The sequence below is a fragment of the Olea europaea genome, chromosome 3, assembly GCF_002742605.1.
Source record: "Olea europaea var. sylvestris chromosome 3, O_europaea_v1, whole genome shotgun sequence".
Taxonomy (NCBI): domain Eukaryota; kingdom Viridiplantae; phylum Streptophyta; class Magnoliopsida; order Lamiales; family Oleaceae; genus Olea; species Olea europaea.
This window is the reverse complement of record NC_036239.1, coordinates 6,939,450-6,949,586: the sequence shown is the minus strand read 5'-3', so window position 1 is coordinate 6,949,586 and position 10,137 is coordinate 6,939,450. Positions and strand designations below refer to the sequence as shown.

Genomic DNA, 10,137 nt, shown 5'->3' with positions numbered 1-10,137 from the left:
CATTACTGATTGCGTGAATAACGACCCACTTACCAAATCAGAACCGTGTTTCTGAAATATGTTAGGAAATTGCTGGTGTAAACAGGGGCGATCCCACCAATTGGGGTGGGTCCCGCGCCAAAAAAGGGCCCCACCCCCTCTTGGTGAGGTTCTGTCAGGGGGGGCGTTACTCATTCTTCTACATGTACATCGGGTTTGACACTCCGGGGTTCGGTACACCGGGGTGTCCATCTAGAAAAATCCTACTCCAAGCCCTTTTGTTCCCCATTTATAAAGTTATTTTTTTTTCAAATAATCTTTACTAAATTTTCAATCACAAAGTTCATCAATTTATATAAAAAGTTACTAAAAATTTAGCTTATATTTGGTCCCATTTCTTAAAACTATTTTTTTTTTCAAACTCATATTCAGCTATACATTTTATAACATCTACGGCTTTTATTAATTTTGCAATCACATATTTCATCAAAATATACTAAAAATTTAGAGCCCATTTGGTGTTGATTTTGAAAATTAATTTTTTGACCGATAGTTTGAAAGGTAGATCCCACTTGTAATTGAAGAAATAAAAAATAACGATTGACCATGTTAAGTAACAGTTAAAAATTAGTTTTTTAGCTTGAAAAATCAACACCAAACTAGGCTTAATTTTTTAGTTTTTTTACGAGGAAACTCGAAACCGCTACTTTTAGGATCCGCATTGGGTAAATCGTCGGACTGACGTAATAGCCTGTAAATTACGTCGATCAGATAAACTGCACTAAGCAAATTCTGTACGACATGCTCGATCCAGAAAATAGTATGTTCAAATTGCAATTTGTCGGGTCAGCTAATTCAAGCGTTTTATGGTGGCTATGAACTTTCGAAATTTCTGAGTTGTTATGGAATTTTTTTTAAATAGTTTCTAATTGTCTTTTAACTTTTGCATTTAATTTATATTTATAATATATTAAGAATCACGTGAGTTAAGAATAAAAACGCAAGCATGACTCAGCCTTGTGACGATGCCGGTAGTTTGTAGTGTGTGGCACGTAACCCAACAAGTTGTTCACATCTTTTTCTTTTTTCTTTCTTTTTTCCTCTTAATTATAATCAAAATCGTCTAATTAAATATTATTATTATCGATTTCACATTAAATGCATTTTGAATTTAAAATATAAAATATAAAATCAATTAGTCAATGATAAATACCAAAAATGAGTCTTGATAATAATAAAATCATTCGAGAATCCTTCTAGAAAAATTGAAAATTGCCAATTAAAAAAAAGAAAAAGAAAAAAGAAAAAAAATTCTCGTGCCTAACTCTCTTTACGTGCCGAACTGATGATTAAGAACATTAGTTGGATAATCATAATATTGATGATGCTGGAAAGTGGTCGGAATTCACCAGCTTGGCTTGACCCTTAAGAGACGTAAACACACGGAAAACACAAGTTTAGCAATTCATTCGCGTTTGGAAGACGCAATATTTCCACGTGAAGAAATTTTTTATGCGTGTAGAAGTGCATTTGCAAACCTGTCCCACAACACGGTGGGAATTTTTAAATATTTTTTTCGATTTAAAAAATTTAAGGTTATTTTAGCCACAGTTTGTTTTTCATTATTTGCTCATTAAAATAAAAAATATGATCGTTATTCATCACATCAAATCATTATATTTTACTTTCTATCTTTTGTGTGGGGTCCGTAACGAATATATTTTTCATTCTCGTTTTTACATTAATGTGTACCAAACGGGATTTTAATGTAGATTGTATAAGACTCTTTAAAATTATTGATATATTCAATCAAGATTTTTTTACAGGTTTTTAAAAGATACGTTGTATTCAATTAAAACGCTTTAAAAGTTTCTATAAATCTTTTGATATTCAAATTGTTAATAATTTTTAAAGATTTTTTTAAAAGTCTATGTGGTACTAACTTTTAAGCAGTACGTACTAAAATAAAATCTCAAAATTTGTTTTACATTCATCCCAAGATTTTGGGAGACTTTCACAATAAATAAATAATAATAATGCATTTTTTCTTGCTATAATTCTCTTTCCATTTTACTTCTGCAAATATTAGAGTTAAAAATCAACTCGTTATATTTGTTTCTATTTTTCCATTTTTCCCCTCTCTCTTTTTTTATTTTTTATCTATATTTTCTATAAAAAGGAATTAAATTGTGACTAAAGATTCGTATAATTTTTTTTTTCTTTTTTTGATAATTTTTTTATGGAAAAAAAATCTAGTCAAATTAAAATTATAAGACTTTATATAAAAAAGACTTATTTATAATTAAAATAAATATATTAATTTCTTGTTTAATCTTTAAAGGAATGACACATTGATAATACTGAATATTAATTAATTTTTATTTATTTTCTATTAAAGAATAATGTAATACGTCCTCAATTGAGATTGTAATGAATTTTAAAAATTATTCTAAATTTATGTGTTTTCAATAGAGATTTTATTGAATTTTAATGAAATTCATTAAAATTTAGGTGTCTCAAATTGAGATTTTAATAAATTTCTTTAAAATTTAGGTATTCTCAATAATTAGTCAATTTATAAAGATTTTATTAATAAAAGGATTTTAAAAGATTTAGATGGATTTCAAATTTAAAAATACATATAACTAATATAAACAAATATTTTGAAATTTCATCATATTTGATAAGATTCTTATGAAATTTGCAAAAATCTATTCAAATTCACAAAATTCTTTAAAATCTTAATTGAAAATACCCCGCTAAAACTTTTGATCTTTTAGAGAATATTTTTTATTATATACATAGAGTGAGAACGGAATTGTGTGAACCATAATCTCATATAATCATATGTGGGAATTTCCCATTTATGTTCTAGACTTACTTGAATTCTATTTTAAATAAAAATCTTTTGAATTTTACAAAAGTTTAGAAAAATTTTAAAATGAAAATCTATAAAAGTCTACAAAAGACTTCCATTATTTTTATACAAATCTATAAAAAGTTTATGAAATTTACAAAATTCATCACTTAAAAAAATCCATAAAATTCTACCAAAATCCCAATTAAATACATACATCATTTATAATTCGTCAACATAAAAGTTCTAAAAAGGACATTCGCTTTTCGTCAACATAAAAGTTCTAAAAAAGACATTCGCTTCTGTTTGATGCAGTTAAAAATATATATTTTTAGTAGATTTTGATAAAAAAAAAATGGTTAAATATACGATTGAAAAATTAATATAAGTTATGAATCCCGTAAAACGTGTGATTTGCTAAGGGATAAATCTCGCACCGAATAAAGATATAAATATAAATTAACAAATAAGGTATTATGTTATTTCTCTTAATAAGTTTGACATTTTAAAATAAAATTTTAAGTTTTAATATAATATTAGAGCCCAATAGTTTAGGGATGGCAAGCCCCAATGCTGGCCTAACCAGGTATATGGGATGGGTATAGGGAAAGAATCATTACCCCGAAGTGGGTATGGAATGGGTACAAGAAACAAAGTCCCCGTCCCATTACCCATCCCATTTAATATTAATTTCAAATTTAAGTTGTTATCAAACAAAAATTATAGATTTATTATCCTTTTTAAAGAGAACACAAATCGTTTTTAACAAATTGGAAAAAAAAGTAATACCATTTACTAGCTAAGGACATGAAAAATAAAAGCAAAAAATAAAAAAAGAAAAATTAAATGGGGCGATAAATGGAACATGAGACTTGCCTCGAACCCCCTTTAATCGGGTATGAGTACGGAGTAAGATAATAAAAATACTCGATGGATCTACTTGACGGGACAGTGGTGGGAATGGCCGACCGTCCCATACCCGTCCCGCTGCCATCCCTACAAGAGTTCCAATGAGCAATTTGATCCAATTAAGACTAAAAAATGAGCACACAAATTTCAATATTAGTTTGCTCTAACAAGTTACTATCTTGCAAGAACATGTTAAGAAATAAATTTTATGTCGAATAAATATAAAAAATATAAACCAACATAGAAGGATTTTGACTGCTTCTCTTATTAAAGTTGACATTTTTAATATGAAACACCAAATTTTAATATAATTAAAATTAATTGTTAACTTTAATTTATATTTGTATCAACTTTTTAAGCTACATCGCGCGCGTGCACACACTCACACATATAGATGGATCATATTTATGTATATGAGATTAATGTTTTACCGACCTTCAAGATTTCTTGCCTTTGAATCTATCATGATCATCTAATATTAGGACAACATTCCTAACTTCAATCATGACACATTGTAAATAATAATAATAATAAATAAATAAAATTACCATCTTCCTTAGACGATTTAAAAAACAATCATTTTTTGCATCCAATCATCTACTACCATTGCATCTGTCAATTAAGTGAACAATAATTTCTGACAAAGTGACTTAACTCTTCTTACCTTTATAATGACATCTTTACCATCTTTGATAACTGATAACTCTATTCACCTCCACTCTCCAAATACGAAAATACTATTAAGAAACAATAGTGCTACGCGTACAGAAGCCATTTCACAGAAGTTTTCTAGATGATGTGTCAAGTCTATTTTCAAACAAATAAATAATAGAATAATGAATGATTTTGAAACAACCCACATGAATGTTGAATGAAAACAAAACACACTAAAGGCTCCACCTTCTCACGCCCATTCCTCCCATCTATCCCCGTCGAACTGCAACCTTTAATTATTGTTGATGTCGTCGGCACTTTCGTCCCTAACTCCGGCTATCGTCAAACAACAAATAATGCAACATCTTTAACTTTGTGTCATATTATCGAGTGCCCAAACCGCAACAAAGTTGTCGATTTCATCGTCGCTATCATCATCTTCTGGGGTTGTCGTCGATGGCTTTAGACTAGAAATAATAGCGACTGCGTAGCGATTTGAGAATGTTAGATTTTTGGGATTTTGAACAAATTATTTATGATTTTTTTTATTTTTTTTGGCACCCATTCTACATGGTTTGAAACTGTAAGATTTTTGGATTTTTCAACAAATTATTGCACCATTTCGTGTGTTGGGAAGTTGTGAAATGAGATAATTTACGAGCTTGTTGAGAAATTTATGTTTTCGTGTTTGTTTAATTTAGTTAGTTAGCTGTGAATATGTTGGCCAATTTTAGTTTTTTGGTGTAACGTGTTACTTGCAATATGTTTGGCATTTTGCTTCTTGTTGGTAATAAGTAGCAGTCCAGATGCTATGGGGAAGCGGCTGTCGGTGATGTCGTCGATCAGTGTGTACAAACGTGTGTGTGTGTGTGTACAAGTGAGCTGGACAACACCTTCGCCGACAATTGATCCACCGACTTCAGCTCTGGGAAGAGACGAGAAAATCTCAGATCTAGGATTCGACGGGAGAAATCTGGCGAGTGGAGTGGTGTATCTTCCTTCCACTTTTTATTTCTTCTTTGGTACATTGACCAGGCCAATTGTTTTGAGCAATATTTTAAATCTGTCTTATGCACTTGCAACTATTATGCCACGTCAGGTAAATTTTAAATTTTTTGGTAAAAAATCAGTTTTTTATGTGTAAATTTTTTTCCCACGTAATAGTTCGATTTGAAATTTTATAACCCGATCTTGGATCCAATTCTAGATCCGTCCCTAGAACCAATACATATAACTCCTAAATATAAGAATTACATTTCAAAACTAACAAATTTGTCAAACTATTTCAAAATTTAGGGGTTGATACCAATTAATAAAATCCCACCTAATTAATAATATGGGCCTGTTTGGGTCCGATTTTTTCATCAAAAAAATTGATTTTTTAACCGTTATTTAACTATTTCAGCCGTCATATTTGACTTCTCCTCTCACAAGTGGATCCCACTTTTCTCCTAACGGTCAAAAAATCAATTCTCAAAATCACTTACAAACAAGCTCTATATCAATTAATGATATCCCCCATACCCCACCTCGTAAAAAAATTCTAAAAATTAAAAATCTTTTATGAAGATTACACTCCAACCCGAAACAACTTTCACCCACCCCGACTCCACAGACCCCACCTGTAAAAAAAATTTCAAAAATTAAAAAAATTTCTCAATATTATACCCCAGCTCAGAACCACGCCCGCTCCAACTTATAAAAACATTTCAAAAATTAAAAACCTTACCTCCACCGCTTCCTAACCTTTAAAAAAATTTAAAACATTTTTTGGATATTACACTGTACTCCCATGAAATCACCCTAGATTTGTGACTAACTATTTTATCTGTGACACGACCTGTGTTATATGTGACAAATTATGATCAAAATTATCTTTAGTGTGACAGTCTATGACTGTCTAATTTGTGATTGTATATAATCAAGTTACTAATTTGTATTATTTGTGACTAGCTGTAATCAAATTTATCTTTAGTGTAGTTTGTGATGGTCTATAATGTGACTGTACACAACCAAGTCACTGACATGTGTCATCTTTGACTGACCATGATCAAATTTTTTCTTCTATGTGACTAACTGTGATTAAATTTGTCTTCAATATGATTTTTTGTGATCGGGTCAATTTTAACTGTGACGGTATATGATCAAGTCACAACTGATCACAATTAACACAAAATTGGTCACAACCAATCACAATAAACACATACTTGGTCATAGATGACTATAAATACTACATTCACCTCAAATATTTACCAAACATCACCAACTATTAACACCGCAACCAAACACCACTGTATAAAATTCATTCTTTAAAGGCTCAGCTTGAAAAAACTATATGGCTCTTCAAAGTTCATTTTCTTAAATGATTGATATAATCAATTAAATTCAAGTTTGCTTCGAAAAAGCAAAATAGCATCAACTTTTGCCAGGGGAAAAAATAAATTCGTAACTAAATGTAGCTCAATTTATTTGATATCAATAGAATTATTGAGAAGTTCAATTTCTACAGGCTGTACAATTTCAAATGAACTTTCCTTTTCATCATTAGAAACAAGTCCGCAAATAAAACATATATTAAAAGCATCTAAAAATATTTTGACGCTATAGTTTGAGATGGACCATCTACCGGTGATATTTAAAAATTCAATAATTTCGCCCCTCGAGATATAGCGCAGTGGTGCAAATGATAAGAGTGAAGTTATCTCATGCATTGCTGGCAACCGCAGTGTAGGGGTTCGATTCCCAAAATATGGAATTAGACTCCTTGTAGGCGCAGTATACAGACAGCTCTTATTCCCTGACCTGTTGGGACATATACCGCGATTTACCTCCCTCACAAAGCTCTAGGAGTGGGGCCGTGGGGGCCCTCAAGATTGGGTGGGGTTCAAAATAAAAATTCAATAATTTCAACTTAACATCCATATTTTATGTTCCATATATATAATGAAATTCACTGGACCAGGTTTTAGTTTGTCAATTTATGGCTCTTCCATTTCCATATTTTATGAAAGAGGAGATTGATCGCCATTAAAGAAATAACAAATCAAACTCTATATAAAAAGCTGGTCAATCCACTGTCACTATACTTCCTACGCCCAATCATTCAATTTTCATAATATGATACAACTTTGTGCAAGACTGTAAATCAGAAAGTGAGAAAACGATCGCACCATATCAGAAAAGACATTATAACTTATTTCCAAAGGTAACCGACCACAAATTTCTATGCATCTTTTAAGCACAAAAACATCTTCATAAACATACCTTCTTATCTGAAAATTCTCAATAAGTTGCAGAAGAATTGAAAAAACTTTCCACTTAGCATTACTTGAAGCCACCGAGGAATTGCAGTAAAACGCACTTCAGAAAACCCATAAAAAATAAATCAAACTACTAAAACTAAGAAAGAAAAAGAAAAAAAAAAAAAAAGGGAATTTACCAGTATAGAATGATAGCTTCATCCTGATATTCTCTGGCTAGGGTTATGGTTTGTTGTCGAGGATGGTATTCAATTTCAAAAGGAAATTGAATACATCACCCCTTATTTTCCATCGTTTTCTTGCAATCTATCCACATAACAAAGACAAGTTATTTACATAAAGATATTAAAAAGATAAAAGAAATAAAACCTCGTCATCGTCCTCGCTCTCCTGGGCACGCTGAATCTCGATTTCGATCACTCGGAAGAATGACTCATCGAAACTCGGCCTTTTAGTTGAATAGTGATGGATGGAAACCGGAAACGACATCAGGAACAACTTTTGAGAGAGATCACGTGGGTCTGCAACTGCATAATGTAAAACGAAATTATCTGAAGTTTGAACAAGCGTTAACCAATTAGGCTAACAAAAATTAAACTAAAAAGTAGTCTACACAATAAAAGGTAAGAGTAAAAAATAGAATAAGAAAACATACAAAATAAGCAGATTTTCCAGAATAAGCAAGAACCAGATTCACTGCGCCTTCTCCTCTATAAGCCCATTCTAGGCTTTTAGCACGTCTTTTGACTGCAACACCACCGCCATTTACTGCCTACAAAAAATATATTACCAATATGCAACATGAAGCAGATTACATACACAAAAAATAGCAGAAGAAAAAGAATTCTGGTGGACGTAATTTGTTTGGAAGTGATAACGAAGAGAGGCTTGCGAGCATGGATGTTGCGTAAAGAAATGGAGAAAAGTGGAAAACTGTGTACAGACAAAAACGATGGCATTTTGTTCATAGCGAGGAAAAATGAAGAAGGAAAGAGGATTAGATGACTGTTGTATCTGCCGTAGACTTCTCATTCCCTTTTTACATGGCAGGGATATATTTGTTTTAGAGTTTGTTTGATTACAAGTATGAAATATGTATAGAAAGAAAATAAATTATAATTAATTCAATTGCCTAGAATTTATTTGAATGAAAATCGTTAATTAAATGTGTTTGATTGATTTAATTTTCAACTTAAAAAAATATTATACTTGTCCGTTTTTTAATGTGTGTAGATAAGAGAGAGTTGATAGATAAGAGAGAGTAAATTTCCTGAAAAATAAAATCCTACTCACCCTAAAGAAAATATTTTCCTTGATTTTGAGGAAACTATGATCACGTGACCAAAGTAGGAAAATATTTTCCATGAAAAAAAAAGTAAGAATTTGGGTGAATTTTTTTTTTTTTTTTTTTGAAAAATATTAGCATTCAAACGTACCCTTACTTCTTTCAATTGTTGAGCCTCATCAATTCGTCAAGTCTTTTTCAGACCTCGACGATTCGTTCTTCGTATGTATCGTTACTTGAATGAAAACTCCTAATTAACCTGACAAGTTCCATTTATAGTCCATTGCCTAAACTTACAACGTGCTTATAAACTAATATATAATTCTCACTTTTATGTATTGGATGTCGATTAAAATTCTACATTATAAGTGAAAAAACTCTATCGCTTTTTAATTAAAAAGTTGATTTATTAAAAAATCACATAATGCATCACTTTTATAGTGAAAAGTCATACACTATATTTTCAACTAATTAAAAAATTTAGCTTATATTCCATTTTTTAAAATCAAAATGGCCATTGTACTACTGGTGCAAATTTGTCCCTTTTTTAACTTTTATCACACCCATAAAGTTGACGTCGAGTCCATCTCTAATCACCCCTCTAACTAAGCCTATTAAAATTTGTATTGGATCAAATTCAGCCTGGCCCATTCTTCCCAATTTCACTGAATTGCTCCGAGGTGATGCACGTTTGTGGATGATGACAAGCAACAATACTTTTTTATCCGAAACTTCCTATTTCTTTCCTTTTACCTTTCGAAAACTAAATATACATACTGTTTATTTAATATTATTATTACTAACATTCATTTCCAGCCATATCGACTTGTGATCCATTTATTCTTTATCTTTTCCAATTAAAAATCCCATCCTAAACATGGAATCGGGGTGCTGCCCGGTTCAAGAAGAAGTTCCAGCTTCGAGATTCATGAATGAAGAAGTAGTGAGCCTTTCACCCTATTTCTAGTGACTCGAGGAGTTGGTCTAAGGCCCCACTTACTAGAAAGCCCTAAAGAACAGGCGGCGGGCAAAGTTGAAAGGAGACTTTCTTTGTTCTCATGGCAAAGTGAGGAGTGCTATCTATCCGCCAATAAAGCCAGCTTAATTGCTTAAACAATCCCAAGTAGCTCCTCTCACGATAGTTTCTTGTCTTTTTTCGAAAAAGTTTGACACAAAGTCACTAAAAGGACTAA

The 10,137-nt window shown here is 31.3% G+C and overlaps 1 long non-coding RNA gene across 1 annotated transcript; it reads right to left on the bottom strand.

The window, feature by feature from the left end:
* Positions 1-7,285: 7,285 nt before the first annotated feature.
* Positions 7,286-8,655, bottom strand: LOC111391390. The gene is made up of 3 exons (XR_002702106.1): positions 8,315-8,655; positions 7,839-8,186; positions 7,286-7,759 (listed from the first exon to the last, which is right to left on the bottom strand). It is a non-coding gene; the product is annotated as an uncharacterized LOC111391390 (long non-coding RNA).
* Between the last annotated feature and the right edge of the window lie 1,482 nt (positions 8,656-10,137).